Here is a 17,574-nt window from a genome sequence, read left to right on the forward strand (position 1 = left end):
TGCCCTGGGAGCCATTTAAAAGTTCATGGCAAAATCATTGCTATTTGGCAACAGCTCTTGCCCAGCCCAATTGCAAGCCGCTTGCCCCCACTCAACCGTCCCCAGAACCCAGTAGTTTCCAGGAACCAACCTCTCTGTCTCCGTCCTCTCTCTCTGTCCCCAAGTCAGTCATCATCGCACAGATCATTTCTCAAGCCCAGGGCTAGCACTTTAAATACGTGATCTGGGGGCGCCTGGGTGGCTCAGTTGGTTGAGCGTCCGACTTCAGCTCAGGTCATGATCTCGCGGTCCGTGGGTTCGAGCCCCGCGTCGGGCTCTGTGCTGACAGCTCAAAGCCTGGAGTCTGTTTCAGATTCTGTGTCTCCCTCTCTCTCTCTGACCCTCCCCCGTTCATGCTCTGTCTCTCTCTGTCTCAAAAATAAATAAACACTAAAAAAAAAAAAATTAAAAAAAAAATAAATAAATACGTGATCTGCTTTCACTTCCTCCACACCCAGTAGAGTGGAATTCTTATGATGCCCACTTTCAGGAGGGAACCGAGGACTGGAGAGGTTGTGCCACTTGCTGAGGATCCCACAAAGCAATGGAAGAAACACCTGAATCTGATTTCTTTGAGCTCTTTTCATGAACGCTTGGAGCCTTGTTCAAGAAGGAGCACAGCTTACAGCCCAAGGCCGAGAGAATCGTATCACCTCAGGCCAGGGCTGGGCAAATGGGCCCCACCCCACCAGCCCTGGAAGACACCTATCCCAGCATTTTTCCAGGGTTTTCACGCAAGGCCATGGAGGTTATACACAGGGAGGGAGTGCTAGTCACATGAGCTACAATGCAGAGTGCCTCTGAACTTGTGCAGTGCACATCCCACACAGCTGTATGTGTGAGCCCTGACTTTTCACCAGGCCTTGCACAGATACCCTAGTCCCTTCCCCTAAACTAGTGAATTCTTCCCATCTTGCAAAGCCTGCCTCAAATTCTGCCTCCTCCAGAAAGTCTTTGTGGACCACGCTGGGTGGTCCTGTAACAGGCACCATCCACTGGGTATCAGTAGCCACTTCTGTGTGTGTGCCTGCCTACATCTGAGTGTCCTTGATGAGCTCCAGGAGGACAGAGGCTGACTCTGAAATTACTTGTTTCTCCTACCTCACCTGACAAGGTGCCAAATGTTCCATAAATATTTGCGTACTGGCAGGTCTCCAGATTACCAGGGACGAGGCCAAAACTCCAGAAATGAAGCAGGGATTTTCAGAGCTGCAAGTGTCTGTAAAGGAGCATGTCCTCCCTATTTTATAAGCGGGGACACAGAGGCTCAGCAAGGAAAGTGGTTTGCCTGGGGTCACAAGGTCAGTCAGAGGTCTGACTTGCTCTGGTACTTTTTCTGCCCTGGGTCTTGGCTCTTGGCCCTGCTTCTCAGGTAGGGATGCTGTGGTGGGTTTGTCTATGAGCCCTCATTCTTATCTACTTGATCTAGAGCAATGTCCCAAATCAGGGAGCCCTGCATCTTGGGGACTGGAAATGACCTTCAAGGCCTGGTCTGACCACCTTTCAGTTCCCTAAGAACCACCCAACCTTTGCCAGGAGCCAGCCTCCCTACCTGAAAGGATACTATCTTTTTCTTTTCTTTCTTTTCTTTTTCTTTCTTTCTTTCTTTCTTTCTTTCTTTCTTTCTTTCTATGTTTATTTATTTTTGAGAGAAAGAGACACAGAACGTGAGTGGGGGAGGGCCAGAGAGAGAAGGAGACACAGAGTCCGAAGCAGGTTCCAGGCTCTGAGCTGTCGGCACAGAGTCCGGTGAGGGCTCGAACTCAAGAACCACGAGATCATGACCTGAGCGGAAGCTGGACGCTTAACAGACTGAGCCACCCAGGCGCCCCTATACTACCTTTTTCTGTTTCTATTAAATAAACCATTTGTGAGTAAGCAAGCCACAGGGGCCTGGTTTTCGCCCTAAAACTTCAGGCCAGGGTAGCTAGGAGAGAATTTAGCCTCATTCCCAATCCCACTGTGGACTAGATGAGAGTCTCTAGAATGTCTGCTCTCCCATGCCCCCTCCCCCAGCTCCCGAGGACAGAAGCAGCTGCTCCCCATGGGACCTCAGCTGCTGGAATCCAACCACTTCCGAGGCCTGCCGCCAGTGACTAAGCTGGCCAAAAGTAGTGCAGCAGCCACCACCTGGAGACCTGGGGTTTTTCCACTCCGGAAGTACTGCAGGAACTTTCCCCAACCTGGCCCACTAGAGGAGCCGTTGGTGAAATGAGGTCGGCTATATCAAGGCTCCCTTTTCTTGGGGGCTTCAGGTCCGGCTCTAACAAGGTGCAGAAGAGAAAGCCCCCATCAACGCTGTGGAGGTCTTCACTGGTTGGAAGAAGTGTTTGGAGATGTTAAGGTCACACAGGGAAAAAAAACCCTAGCAGGCAAGACTGAGGGCCCCCCTTTTTTAAAATTTTTTTTAATGTTTATTTTTGAGAGAGAAAGAGTGTGTAAGCCGGGAGGGGCAGAGAGAGAGGGAGCCAGACGATCCAAAGCAGGCTCCATGCTGTCAGTACAAAGCCCGACGTGAGGCTTGAACCCATGAACCGTGAGATCGTGACCTGAGCCAAAGTCTGACACTCAACTGACTGAGCCACCCAAGTGCCCCTGAGGGCCCCGTTTTAATGCAAAGAAGAACATTTTTATCGGAGGGAGACTCGGAGCTTCTGCAATATGCTCTAAAAGGACTAACTTAGAAATTAGTGTGATTGTCCCCATTTTGCAGATATGGAAGCTGAGGTTCAGAAAGGTTAGCTGCTTGCCCAAGGACTTAACACAGATCTGCCTCTTGCCACAGCCCAGGCTCTTTCTGGCAGGCTGCCTACTAGGAATTAGCTCCGGCCTTGAAAATGAACCAGCCTCCTGCTTGTTGCAGAAGTATTTTTGCAGGAGGTGATATGAGGACTGGGCTTCCAGACCACCAGTCTGGCTCTTAGGAGGCTTTGGGTCTGGGCTCTGCCTTCAACTCAAGGAGGGAAGAGGAGGCTTCTTGTCTTGGGACTGCACCTTCTCCACCCCTTCGGTGGGGAATAGAGGACCCAGAAGCCTCTCAGGCCGCAGACTCATGCCCTCCTGCTAAAGAGCCCTGACTCCCACTGCAGGGAAGCGAACGGGAGGCAGTGCCACATCAGCAGGGAGAACAGAGATGTTAGAGCCATGCCGATTGGGGCCCAAGTCCGGTGTGGTTTGGGGCAATGCCCTGAACTTCCCTGCCTCCGTTTCCCATCTGTAAAATGGGGCCTAATATAACTACCAACCTTATAGTGTGCTGGGGGTGAACGCCGATGTAATGTGTGAACTGGAGGCCTAGCCAAGGACCTGGCATGCAGTAAACAATGAGTACATGTGTTTACAAAGGGAGCCATTGACCTGTCACCGAGCGCTTGTCTAGCACTCGCCACGTGGCCAGCTCGGCGAGGTCGTGTGTCCAGAGCGGGTCACTCAGGCCTGTGATTATGGCGCTGACAGGGCTCACTGACTCCCGGGCACTGCCCACAGTTGGGCCACCACGTTCCCAAGAGGAGGGAAGGCTAAGGGTCAAGTCGCCATGGGCCCTGGACGGGGGTGCTGAGACCCAGAGAGCACGACGATTTGCCTGTGATTTCTCAGGGTTGGGGCAGAAGCCCACACTGGGGATGTGCTCCGGAGGTCCGTACCCTTTCGTCCCTCCGGGTGTCTCTCCGTGGTGCCCCCTGCTGCACCACAGCACCGGTCCAGGTGGGTCCTCCTATTCTCCCGCCCCAGGGGCCACCCAAAGATAGAGTCTGGGCTTTCAGAGTAAGACTTCCAGAAGCTGCTCTGTGGTCACCAGCCTCCAAGACGTCCTCCAATTATCCCACTTGCTGGAACCCACACCCTTGTGTGGTCTCCTCCCATGCTGTACTGTGTGGCCAACAGAACACGGCAGAAGTGACTGCACGTCCCTTCTGAGGTTAGGTCATAAAACTCCACGCTTCTGCCTTGGGTTCTCTCTTTCTCTCCCTCAATCTTTCAGCTCATTGCCCTAGTGGAAGCCGGCTGACCCACCATACAGACATTCAGACAGCCCGGGGCCGACACGGTGAGGAAGCGAATCTCTAAGAGCCACTGAGGAATCCAGGCCTGCCAATGCCCACAGGGTGACAGGAAGCGGATCCTCCCCCTTCAGAGGACAGCAGTCCCAGCCCTCAGCTTGACAGCAACCTTAGGAGAAACCACGAACCAGAACCTCTGACCTTCAGCAACTGTGAGACAATAAAGGTTTCTTGTCTTAAGATGCTGTTTCGGGATCTTTTGTTTCGCAGCATTAGATAACTAATACACGCCCCCCTCCCCACCAATACCCGTGGGGTCAAAGCACAAAAGGACACTCTTCTGCTGTCTCCCCCTCAGCAAGGCACTATAATTTCTTCCGGCCTCAGCTTCCTCAACAGTAAAAATGATGACAGGCCTTCTCAGGGCTGATATGAAGACCAACCGAGATGAGCTGAGAGTCGGAGGTGGCTTACTGGCGGGGGGGGGGGGGGGGGAGGCACCGCTGTAGGCTGCGAAAACCACATGCAGCTCCCCCCACCCAGAGGTTCAGTCCACCAGGCCCCACGTGCCACTTTTTACAACGAGTGTTGTTGCCGCTGAGGTAGACCAGCCCGTCCTATTGTTTTGGTTTGGGTTTTTTAATTAAGCTGGGTTCGGTGGTGGTGGTGGGTGTTCTAGAATCACTGTATGCTCATGATATAAAATTAAAATGGCTCAGGGGCACAAGGGCAGCTGACTCGGTTAAGCATCTGGTTCTTAACCTCGGCTCAGGGGCTCAGGTCACGATCTCACAGTTTGTGGGTTCGAGCCCCACATTGGACTCTACGCTGGCAGTGTGGAGCCTGCTGCGGATTCTCTGTTTCTCTCTCCCTCTCCTTGCCTCCCCCTCCCCTGCTCAGGTGCTCTGTCTCTCTCTCAAAATAAATAAATAAACTTAAAAAAAATTAAAAGAGTTCAAATATCCTATGAAATGAAAAGCCAATGTTTTCCCCTGTTCCCCACTCCAAACTGTGTCCCACTTAACAGAGATAACCAGTAAGACTTACTTACGTTCTCTTACATGAATTTCCTATGCATAGACAAGCATATTCATTTGTTTATATCATTTTTAACCAAAGAGCAACAGTAATATACACAGTTTTGCACTTTTGCTTTTTTTTTTTTTTTAACACCGTATCTGAGACTTATTTCCCCATTGAAATGTGTGGATCTACCTCATTTTCTTTCCTCCAATCATTTACTGATTACTTACGGAGCACCTAACACATGCCAGACTCTGTTCATTTATGACATATTTAATGAGCACTTTCTGCGTTCTAGGCTCGGGTTTAGCCCAGGATTTCTCATCCTCGGCACTATTGACATTTGGGGCCAGATAATTCTTTGTTGTCGAGAGAAAGTGAACTCAAAAGGACACTGAGAAGGAACACTCTGGAGTCTGGAAGAACCATGCGAGAAAGCCATCCCGCAGCTTTATAATATTGCACAGTACAGATGGACACAATTTATTAGGCCATTTCCTACATTTCACATTTAATTGCTCTAATTTTTGTTTGCTGGCATAAATGATACTGCAATGGACATCTTCACACATCCATCTCCGCAAACAAGTCCAAGTATATCTGTGGAAATACAGTTCTCGAAGAGAATTGGCCGTGATCAAGGTGGACATGTCTTTAAATGTTTGATAGGTACTGCTAAATTGCCCTGCAAAATGTGGATGAAATTTACAGCCCCCAAAACAGTAGAGAAGAGAGCCTGTTTCTCTACACTTAGCACAGGTCTTATTGGATGGCTGAGCACAAAGTGGGTGTAAAGGTGGGGACGGGGGAGCGGAGGGAGGGGCAAGGACTATGTCGAGAGCCAAACAGTAGCCCCACTGACCACAGCAGACTACTTCCGGGGCTGTCACCTCCTCCCAGGAACCCGCAGCAGCATCCAGGAAAAGATTTGACAAGATGGAGAGAGAAAGTCTGCGAAGAAGATACCTATCTTTTCTCCTACACCTGTTCATAGCACCAGCACCAGGCTAATGCTTCCTTCATGTCAGCATTCAGTGTGCAAATACTTAGCAGGATTTTATTTTTACTTCATGGAAGTCCCCGGGACTCTCAGTTGGATGTGTTTGTCTTAACAGATAATTAGATAATCAGATAATAGATGATCAGATCATAGATAATCCTCACTGTCTTCCTCTTTGTGCACTCCCCAGGGAATAATCTCCCAAACACACACACACACACACACACACACACACACACAGTTTGTAAGGGGCTCCACCACCCACATTTTGGTCTCCGAACAGGCCAAAATGTCCTTCCAAATGGACAGTCTTAAAATATGTCTTCAGCATTTGTTTAGTGGGGGAGAAAAAAAAAGCTGATTTCATACATGTAAAAATTATGTCTCTCTCTTTTATGTTTAAAACAGCTTTAGTCATTAATCTATTCATTCAACAAATATTTATTGAGCACCCGCCATGGCTAAGGATAAGCAAAGATAGAGGGGAAGTGTAAGGATAGAGCTAACTTATATGGATATGTTTACAAAGTCTTGGTCAAAATATGTTTCCAACTCCTTCCTAGCTTCGTGCTAAGTGCAGGGGACAGAATGATGAGCAAAAACAGATGTAGTCCCTGCACTCAAGGAGGTTATAATGAAGCGGGGGAGGCAGCCATTACTTAAACAAGCTCACTAATAAATCCACGGTTAGGACCACGATAAGCACCGTGGAAAACTGCTAGTGCCAGAGCTAGTGATGGGGGGGATTTGGCCTGACTCATGGGGGTTGAGAGGCTGGATGTACCAGTTGAGAAGATGTCCAGGCAGGAGGCGACAGCAGCATGAATCCAATAGGTAGCAGGGGAGATGGAGAGACGTGAACAGATCTGAGATCCTTAGGAAGGAAAATCACAGTAGGACAAGGAGAAGGAGGAATAGGGGACTCCTGGGTTTCTGGCTCACGGTGGAGTCTTTTCCAGAGGATGGAAACATTGGGAAAGTCCCAGATTCCAGGCCCTGAGTGCAACACAATATTTTAACTTATTTGGACTTTTAATTCCTAGATTTTCCATCATGCCATTTGCCTAACTTGAGTCACCCTCACCGACTAGGGACAGAGGTAACTTACATGGATATGTTTACAACTTCTTGCTAAAAATTTGGTGCAAGCTCCTTAATCCTGGTTTTCACAGGAGTGAAACCTCACTCAGCTATCCGTACTTCTTGTTCCCTCTTCTATTTTTCAACTTTTCATTGCCATTTTCCAGCCCAGACAACTTCTCAGGAGACCCAGGAAAGGGCTTTGACTTTAGATGAGCAAGTTCATTGCTTGCTTCTAGCCACCTGCACCATACTACACCATATCTGCCTGTGTGGTTCTGTCTCAGTTTCGACTACCCAGGATCTGCGACATAAGGGCATTGTCAATGCGTTGCTCGGCGACCGGGAGAGCCACTCAGCAGGGAGAGCTCAAGAGAGAAGGGAGACTTTGCTTCCTATGTTGTTATCTACCTGGACATGAGAGGGCTTGATTTCAATGTTGCCAGTCATGTAGCCAGTATGCTATGAAGACCCAAGTCAACTTGGACCATTTTTCCATTTCATCTCCATCTCCCAGACTACTGTCTGCACGTATGAAGTGTTCAGTATTTGTTGAATGAATGAATGAATGAATGGGAGGATGCTTTGTTATCGCTCATGTATGTGTCAGCCCCCTTAGTCTTCCATCACCAAAGAGTCAGGAGCAGGCAGCTCTGGCCTCACATTTAGCATCACTTAATAAGAGAGAAGATGTGTATGACCAGGAAGGACAGAGGGAAGAGAGAACCGAGGGCTGGTGAGGGTGACCTGTCTGCTCAGAGTGAGGACACTTTTTCCATGAGCAGCAGAGTCCCTGATTCTAAGATACACAATTTGTTCACATTTCCATAGTAGGGGTACCTAAATGGGCCTCCCAATTGATAAATACGTTTAAAAGACATCTATTTTTCCTGTCCCCCCAAAGAACTAGGATAAAGTCAATGGTCTGTCTTATAATGGATGGAAATATGCAGTGTATTCATTTTTAAAACACTATCCTGAGGGTGCGTGGATGGCTCAGTCAGTTGAGCGACCGACTCTTCATTTCAGCTCAGGTCATGATCTCACGGTTCATGCTGTGCTGAAAGCATGGAGCCTGCTCAGGATTCTCTCTCTCTCTCTCTCTGCCCCTCCCCTGCTCATGCATGCTCTCTTTCTCTCAAAATAAACAAACATTAAATAAACAAACAAATAAATAAATAAAACACTATCCTGGCCCCCAGCGCATTTCATCACATCAGCCCTACAAGACATCTGGGCGCTCCACTGGGGACGCAGGCCCTAGCAGTCAGCCTCGTTGTCTGCTCCCCTAGCCACACATTGACTCTGCACTTGCCCAGTGGCCCTCATCCTTCACAGTCCTGTTAGGCTGCACCAGGGGTGTTAAGAACAAGGGTTCTTTGGGCCTTTGACCCAGACGTTGATGGGTCCCCACTGCAGCCCCGGCCTCCGGTCCTCACTGCCCAGAGGGGGCTTCCCAAAGAGGGGCTTTCCTTCAGGACTCACTGGGATGCAGCTGAGACCCCTCATCAGGGGTCACCAGGAGAGGCCTGAGCCCCCCTAGACCTCAGGAGGCCAGAGGACAAGGGAAGGTGGGGATTTCGCCTCACCAAGAGGGAAGGCACGCGTAATAGTGTCAAGACTCACCTGCCGTTCTGAGGCACCAGAAGTCAGCCTGCTCCCTGTGCCTCCCCCAGGCATCCAGGGCCTCCCTGAGGCCCGGGCATAACCCCAAATGTAACCCTGCTGATGGCTAAGCCTGTAGGTGGTGTTGGATTCAGACAGCACAAATGACAGTTCACAATGAAATAGGTTCTTTCTTAACTCACATTTCTTTAAAAAAATGTTTTTTAATGTTTATTCATTTTTCAGAGACAGAGCATGAGTAGGGCAGAGGCAGAGAGGGAGACACAGAATCAGAAGCAGGCTCCAGGCTCTGAGCTGTCAGCACAGAGCCTGACGTGGGGCTTGAACTCCTGAACTGTGAGATCATGACCTGAGCCGAAGTCTGACGTTCAACCGACTGAGCCACCCAGGCGCCCCTAACTCCCATTTCTTAAAGGGTTCTTAAGAGACCAGTTCATAGCTCTGGGCGACTTTTTTTTACATTCAGTTTTTTTCTTCTCCCAATTTTGTTTCCTGCCTCTGTTCTCTGGTGCTCCCTTCCAGCTCTCCTGGTCCCTCTTCTCTGAGTCCTGGCTATGGCTGTGGACTGCCCTGCACTAGGCAGCCCTCGTCCCCCAGGCGGGCAAGAGAAACAACAGAATCCTCTTTAGCAGCTGGGGGAAGCACAGGCCTGGGGACACTGACACCACCTCACCCTTGTCCTATTCAACAGCAATGGCAGGTCATATTTATGGGACACCGGCATTGTGTTTAATTTTAATTACAACAATAACACTAGAAGGTAACATTATTTATTAAGAATGTGGGCTCATGGAGCCAGACGCTTTGGCTCTGACAGTCACTAGCTATGTGACCTTGGACCTCAGTTTCCTTATCTGTAAACAGGACTAGCATTGGCACCTACTTCCGAGAGTTGTCCGGAAGATGGCACCCGTCGATGCAGGTGGCCCGCATCTGGCAGGCATTCAGCCTGTGTTACCAGGTGCCTTGGACCATTTACAGCAGCAAACTTAGGAGACAGGTTCTGTCACCATTGGCATTCTACAAATGGGGAAACAGAGGCCCCGAAAGACTCAATAGCCCACCCAGGCGGGCACAGGTCACACGGAGGAGGCCTACTCTTCAAATTCAGGCAGCTGGCTCCTGGTGAAGCAAGCTCACCTTCTAAACCACTCAGGAGCTGGTGAAGCAAGCTCACCTTCTAAACCACTGAGCTCAGGGTCTCAGCAAATCCTCCTTTTACGGACGAGGAAAACAAGGTGCAGACGAGTCCTGCTCACCACAGCAACAGAATAGGACGGTCCCTAGGGTGCCGATCAGTTTCCCCAGCACTGCTCTCTGCCCTGACAGCTCCAGGACATGCCCAAGAGGTGACCAGAGCACAAACAGATCCCTGCAGGCCAGGTACCTGGCCCTGGGCCGGTGGGTCACCTTTCTTAGCTTTCTATAATCTGATCGCATCCCGAGGAGGATGTATCTAAACTCACAGTGGTCGGGGTCCCCACCACCACCCCCAAAAGCAGTCACTGAGCACCTGCTTATGGCCTGGAGTGAGTGGCAGCCATATAGGATGACCTCCTGGGGTGTGAGAGGCTTTTGGGAGGTGTCCCTTGGGTACTGAAGTATCGGCACGTCCAGGTTGATGGGAACGATGGGACAGAAGCCCAGAAACTGGCTGGAGGGTCAGCAGCTACGCCTTGCTCCAGGCCAGACCAGTGCCCCACGTACGCAAGTGCTGGGTGGACGCCATCTGGTGCCTTCTTCCTACCCTCAAGTGCCTGATGCAACCTTGAGAGAGAGAGAGAGAGAGAGAGCTGAACCCCGTGTGCTGTTTCCAGGGGTTGAAACAGGTGTCACTGCACCACCCAAACCATCACCCACACTGTCTTGTGAGCAGAGGAGTAAGGGGAGCGTGTACAGAACGCCTCCAGTGCGCCAGCCCTGGGCTTGCTCGTTCCATCCTTCGTTGTTTCCTTCAACCCCCACCACAAACCCACAAGGCGTGCATTATTATCCCTATTTACCAGAGGAGAAGCCGAGGCGCAGAGGGGTTAAGCGTCTAGCCTAAGGTCACACAGCTCCTGGGTGTCAGAGGTCAGGTTCAGGAATTGCCTTTCCCCTTACACTTGGGTGTCTTTTCTTGGACCGATTCCAAGGCCTTCCCCCTGTGAGGCAACGGGGACGTGGTTTGAGGGACCAGCTTCCTTCTAGGACAAAGAGGACCTAAGTGGACGCATGACTGAACAGCCACCTAGAGGTCTATTTCGCGGGGGAGTGCGGGGTAGATCTTGAAGCCCCTCGCTTTCGCCCAGACACTCCCCAGAAGCAGCGGCTCCAAATTCCACATCCAAGAGGGGCATCTGGGAAATCTCGGGCTGTGGGGCCTCTTTCCCGGGCCGGCTCTGGCTTGTCTGGCCGGGAGGGGGGGCCTGGAGCCGGGGGCCTCTTCTCTTAAACTGATTTTAAATAAAAGTCAGCCCCCAGAGAGTCATCCATCAGAGGGAGAAAGAGCCTGTCACACCATTGGGGCAGACCCGAGGCAGTCCGCCCCGCGGCTCCCTGCCCCAAGGGGCTGCAAGGTGGCACGCCTCTGGCCTTGTACGGGCAAAATCCTCCTGCAAAGCTTGCTTTGCAGTCAGCCTTATCTCTATTTTAGGCCCCGAGGGTAGTGTCAGTCTCTCCCCTCAGCTCTCCTTGGCTCAAACGTCAGCCAGGCCTGCCAGGACCCTGACGCAGCCAGGAAATGGGGGGAATTAGCTTGAGTCCCTAATCTCAGGGAGAAGGAGATCACTAAAAATAATAAGAAAAATAATAACAATAGCCACAACCAGCTGTTATTTCCACCAGCCATCATACTAAGAGCTTTTCATCCATTGTTTCTTTAAGACCTTAAAGAGGTGGGCAGCATCATTATCCTTCCTTCCCAAGAGCCTTCTAGAAGTTAGGTAATTTGCCCAAGGTCACATGGTCATCTAGGGGCTGCAGAGCCAGGCGCACTGGCTCTCAGCCACTCGAACGGGCTGGATCCAGCTTGCACACGGAGCTGGAAGGGGCCTCAGCCTGCATCCAAGCCAACGCCTCCACCCCACAGGGGAGCCTGGGTCTCCAGGCTGCTCGTCGGTGGCAGATCCAGGCACCCTGCCCTGGGCACCCTGCCCCGAAGCCTCTAGCCACGTCCTGGCTGTACACAGCCCAGCCCTCCTGAGCCAGGTCCAGTGCTGGGATCCAAGAGAAAACAGTCTGTACAGAGAAAGGCTGGAAACCCTGTGGGCAGCTGGGGAAGGGGTGGGAGGGGGCTTTGGGCCTTAGCCACGGTTCGGAGAAAAGATGGGGCTAGAGGGACACCACAGACCAGCCTTCCACTGCACTTCGGCCTTTGGGCAGGTTCCTTGCACCACACGTCTCTGGGATCAGATAGACCTGGATCCAAATCTAGCTTCTGCCACTCAGCAGCTGTTCGGCCCTAGGCAAAATCCTCACCGCCTTGGAGCATTGCTTTCTCCATCTGTAAAATGGGGTTAATGGGTCTCCGGGATCCTCCAGTTGTTGAGAGAATTAGATGTGGCAGGACAACCTGTCCACGTTTGCCTGGAACTGGTGCGGGGAGTGGTGGTGCGGGTGTGGTCTCTGGGGGAAGCGTCAAAACTGGGAATGCCCCAGGGAAACCAAGATGAGTTGTCACCCTGTAAGATCCACTATGCGAAGCACGGAGCAGAGAGCCTGGCCCAGAACACACTCAAGGCACACAAACTGTTTTGCATTAACAAGCCCACTCCTCAGCTGGGGCTCCCTACATCAGCCCTGCCTCACTGCAGGGGATGTGCCACTGGAGTCCCAGAGCAGAACAAAGCCCAGTACTGCCCTGGCGGGGAGGGAGGCCCTCCTCGCAGAGGAACCCCTTTGTCCTCAGAACCCTTCCCTCCCCATCCTGGCAGGCTGGGTGCCAGCCATAATTACAGAATCACTTATTCACAGAAGCCTGCACGTGCAGCCCCCGATCAGCGGTAATTAGGCATCGAAGGGGGTTTGAAAGCCCATCAGCCGATGCCGCGGCGAGGGGGTGCTGAATGGGACAATCAGCCTCACCAGGCAGGGGTGCTGGGGGCAGGGAAAGATTGGGAGTCGTGGGGAGGCAGCCATTGAACCAGCTCCCCCCACCCCTCTACAGCTGTCGTGTAGATGAAGGGGTGAGGGTGCGCTTGCTGGAATCCGAAAGCGCCACGCAGACTGACATGGGGGAGAAGTGGTTGGTGGGGAGCGGAGGGTCTCTGAAGGCAGGGCCACCCTCATCACTGCAGCATGCCCCACAAAAGAGATCTTCCACAAGTGTCTCAATGTCCTTCATTAGGGGCCCACCCTTTTGAAGTAGGTATCGCCTCCCTGTTGGGAAGTCTCATCTAAACAGGAAAGAACTTCTCTAAAGAGCTGCTTCTCCAACCGGAAAGTGCTTGCAAATTACCAGGGTTCTTGCTGAAATGTAGATTCTGGTTTGGGGATCCAGGGAGCGTCCCGAAATTCTGCATTTCTTTTCTTTTTTTCTTTTTTTTTTTTTGAGAGACAGAGAGGGTGCAGGTGAGTGAGGGGCAGAGAGAGAGAGAATCCCATGAGGGGGAGAGAGAGAGAAGGGAGAGAGAGAGAGAGAGGCAGGGCTCGCCGGGGTTCATGTCTTACCCCAAGCAGGGCTCAAGCTCACTCAAGGCGGAGTTCAAACTCACACACTGTGAGATCGTGACTGGAGCCACAGTCAGACGCTAAACAACTGAGCCACCGGGGCACCCAATGAAATTCTGCATTTCTAACCGGCTCCCAGATGCTGCCGATGTCCTCATGTTGGACCACAGTCTGAGGAGCGAGGTTCCAATGCATCTCTGGGGATGGCGTGGGCAGAAGGGAGAGAAAGACCCTGGGGTCATTTTCCTGCTCTGTGACATTGAGCAAGCCCCCTAAACTCCCAGAGCTTCGTTATCCTAACACAGAAAAGAGGGGACATTGTGTCTGTATCATTGGGCTGTGTTATGAACAAAATGGAAAAGCAGCTGAAAATACGCCTTCGTGAGCTGCAGAATGGCATGTCAGGGAGCAGCGGGACCTCAGCTTGGCGCAGCTCACCCAGAAAGCCGTGGGTGGGGGTAGGGATCAGCCTGAGCTCAGATGTCGGAACTGTTTCTCTCACCTCTTGATCTTGGGGTCTGTGGGTGGTTTGGGGGCCCCCAAGGGGGGCACATGGGTGGGCAGACACCAAGAAGAGCTTGGCCCAGGACAACCTGACCCGTGCCCTTCCCCTGACTTGCACTCCTGACTGTCCTGCTCCAGGTTCTTCCAGCTCCAAGCTTCTGTGCAGTGGCTCTAGCTGCCTGGGATACTCTCCTCCCCTTCACCTGACTCATTCCCGAGAGCTCCTTGGCCTCAGCTTCCCTTTCCCAACTGCAGGCTTACCCCACACCTGGAACTAGAGGTTGCAGGTAGTGAGGCAGTCTTTGCTCAAGGGCCAGGGGGCCTGGTTCTGGTGATCCTGTCCCCAGCGCCTGCCACCCACCCCCACCCCCACCCCCCGCACCAGATGCCTGGCTTGCTCAGCCGGCTGCAGCCCCTCTCACGCACCGTCACCTTCCTGTCCCCAGCCCAAAACTCCAGAAGGAGTGCCTCCCTGCCTGCCAGCTGAGGACCTGGGCGAGGCTCTTCCCCGTGAGGCACCTACCGTCTCCTGGGTAACAGGTGCCCCCCGGCAGGATACAGACCCACAGCCCACAGGCAGCATCTGGTAGTGAGCTTCTGGAAACCTCCTGGCCTGCCTCCCCATGCCGGCAACCAGAAGGGCAGGTGAAAAGACAGGGTGGAGTCTGAAGGACTGACTGAATGGGCCCTGAGAAGCGCCTTCCACAGCCCTTGGCCACTGAAACCCGGGCTTTGTTATAATTTTTCTCTCTCTCTCACTCTTTTTAAAAACAGGTTTCTTGGGGTGCCTGGCTGGCTTAGTCAGTAGAATGTGTGGGTCTTTATCTCAGGGTCATGAGTTCAAGCCCCATGTTAGGTGTAGAGATTACTTTAAAAAATTTCTTTTAGGTGGGGTGCCTGGGTGGCTTAGTCGGTTAGGTTAAGCGTCCAACTTCAGCTCGGGTCATGATCTCACAGTCAGTGTGAGACTTCAGCACCGGGAGTCTGCTTCGGATTCTCATCTCCCTCTCTCTCTGACTCTCCCCCACTCACACTCTGTCTCTGTCTCTCAAAAATGAATAAATGTTTTAAAAAAAGGTGTTTTTTTTTTTTAATTTTTAGGTGCGCCTGACTGGCTCAGCCAGTTGAGTGTCCGACTTTGGTTCAGGTCATGACCTCATGGTTCATGAGTTCAAGTCCCGCATCAGGCTGTCTGCTGTCAGCGTAGAGGCTGCTTTGGATCCTGTCTCTTTCTCTGCCCCTCCCCAGCTCGTGCTTTCCCTCTGCCTCAAAAATAAATCAAAACATTTAAAAAATTTAAAAACAAATTTTTAACCACAGGTTTTTAGTAATTGAGTTACTTTTCTGCAAAATGCCATAACCTTTTATATTTAGGAATGTTTATTATGAAATAATTCAGATGAACCAAAAAGTCTTACCCATGAACGCCCACCCAGTTTAAGCAATAAGACACCGCCTGCATAGCTGTGGCCCCTCTGCACGTCGGCGGGGTCACATTTTCTCCCTCCTCGTTCCCAGAAGGGCCACCCTCACAGTGCCCCATCCAGACCCTGTAGCCCTGGACAAGGCCATAGCAGTCACTCTCTCTTGTAGACTAGCTTCTCCACAGGCACCGGATTTTGCGTCTTATCTCACCGAATCTCCACAACAAAAATCACTGCCAGGTAAGTTGACTATCCCCATTTTGCCAGTGAGGATTCTGAGGCCCAGAGAGGTTAAAACGTCACACAGCATTCAGACCCATAGAAGGCAGATTCCTAAATTGCCCTTTTCCAGATGCCAATTTAGGCTTGGGAGGGCCCCGAGTAAGGGAGGGGTGGCCCCCGGGGAATGATGGCTTGATGGCAGTTCCCAAGGCCCAGTCTCTTGGGGAAGTGAGCTGTAAAACCATGAGTTGGCTGCAGGGACTAATTTGGCCTTCCTGTGTCAGGCCAGAGAAGCCATAAACAGAAACCAGAGGAGACATGTTTACTAACTGCCAGAGACCCCCATGTCATAAGCTTGCTCTGAAAACCATCTGGGGTGCATCTTCTTCCAAAGAGTGGGTTTTTCCTGGGGGTCCTTTGTACCCCACCTGGGTGCCACCAGGCCAGCTCAGAGGCAAGAAGGTCTGGAAGGAGTCTGAGGAGATAGTCCTTCAAGGTCAGGCTCCAACAAAGCCCAGAGCAGCATGGGGAGGCTCAGTCCCACTAGAATGCACCCCCACACGGTCTTGGGTCACAGAGCACAAGAGGAGGGAGGGCCTGTGTCACCTGGCCCAGAAGCGGGGACAAAGGAGCAGGGACAAAGGCTTTCCCTACCTCCTTGCTTGCAGATGGGAAAAACAGAGAGAGAGAGAGAGAGATAAAGACTGTAATTGCGAAACCATTTCCTTCTCCCTGATCGCCTGTCACCAAGGCCCCCTCCCTGAGCCATTAATACTGGGAACAAGCCGTTCTGCCTCTGAGAGGACCTGTTACTCAGGGTGCAGGGGGGTGAGGGGTACCAGGGAAAAAGGGATTCTGATCTCCGCAGCCCTTTCAACATCCAGGTGGGAGAAGGAGCCTGTGGGGAAGCAGGGCTCAGCTTCCTTCTTACACTCGGACTAAACCCCTTCATCCCAGCCCTTCCCACCCTGCAACCCCTGTGTTCTAAGGCAGAAGCCGAGCCTCCTTTTCTAGAATTCTTCCTGTCCACTTAAAGTTTGTGTTTATAATTAGCTCCGAACAGGGTGGGTGGGATCTCTCTCACAGTTGCCTGAATGAATGCGGGAACGCGTGAATGAGTCTCCATTTAACAGATGGGCAAAGTGAGGCCACTGGCAGGTCACCAGCGCAAGAGACACCGACTTCCATTCCTTTCCCCTAAATCTTACAGCATTTCCCAGTTTTAATAATTTTGAAATTTCTCCTTTTTTTTTTTTTTTTTAAACCTGGATGCCTGTTGCTGCTGCCAGCAAAAGTCTGAACAGAAAGAGCCAGAAAAGACCCGTGGGCAAAGCTGGAAGCAAGCCACCACCCAAAGCTGGGAAGCTTGTTTCGCTCCTGATTGCAAGCACAATTCACCGTTGGGATTTCATTTTGCATACAAATAATGAGTACCACTCACCAATTTTTCTGCTGGTAGATGGGTCCCGGTGTCCACACCACCTGTTAATATGTGTCTGTTTATGGTTCTGTCTCCCCTACAAGACTCCTTGCTCCTTGCGGGTGGAGACTCTATCTTAGTACATCTCTGTGACCCCTATGCCCAGAACAGAACCTGGCACAAAACAGGAGCTTACTTAATGTTATTATTATTAATGAATAGTTATTATTAATGAATGATAACAATAATGGCTACTATATGTCAAGAAGGCAGCTTGGTGTAAAAGTTATAAGCTCCAGGGGTGCCTGGGTGGCTCAGTCGGTAGAGCGTCTGACGTCAGCCCAGGTCAGGATCTCACGGTTAATGAGTTCGAGCCCCACGTCGGGCTCACTGCTGTCAGCGCAGAGCCCGCTTCAGATCCTCTGTGCCCCTCCCCCACCTCAAAAATAAATACACATTTAAAAAAATAGTCATGAGGATGAGTTCCAGAATCACACTGCCTGGGTTTGAATCTAGCCTCAATTTTCTTAACCTCTCTGTGCCTCAGCCTCCTATTCTGTGAAATGTGCTGACAGTATTTATTTC

Source organism: Panthera uncia, chromosome D1 (assembly GCF_023721935.1).
Source record: "Panthera uncia isolate 11264 chromosome D1, Puncia_PCG_1.0, whole genome shotgun sequence".
NCBI classification, from domain to species: Eukaryota; Metazoa; Chordata; class Mammalia; order Carnivora; family Felidae; genus Panthera; species Panthera uncia.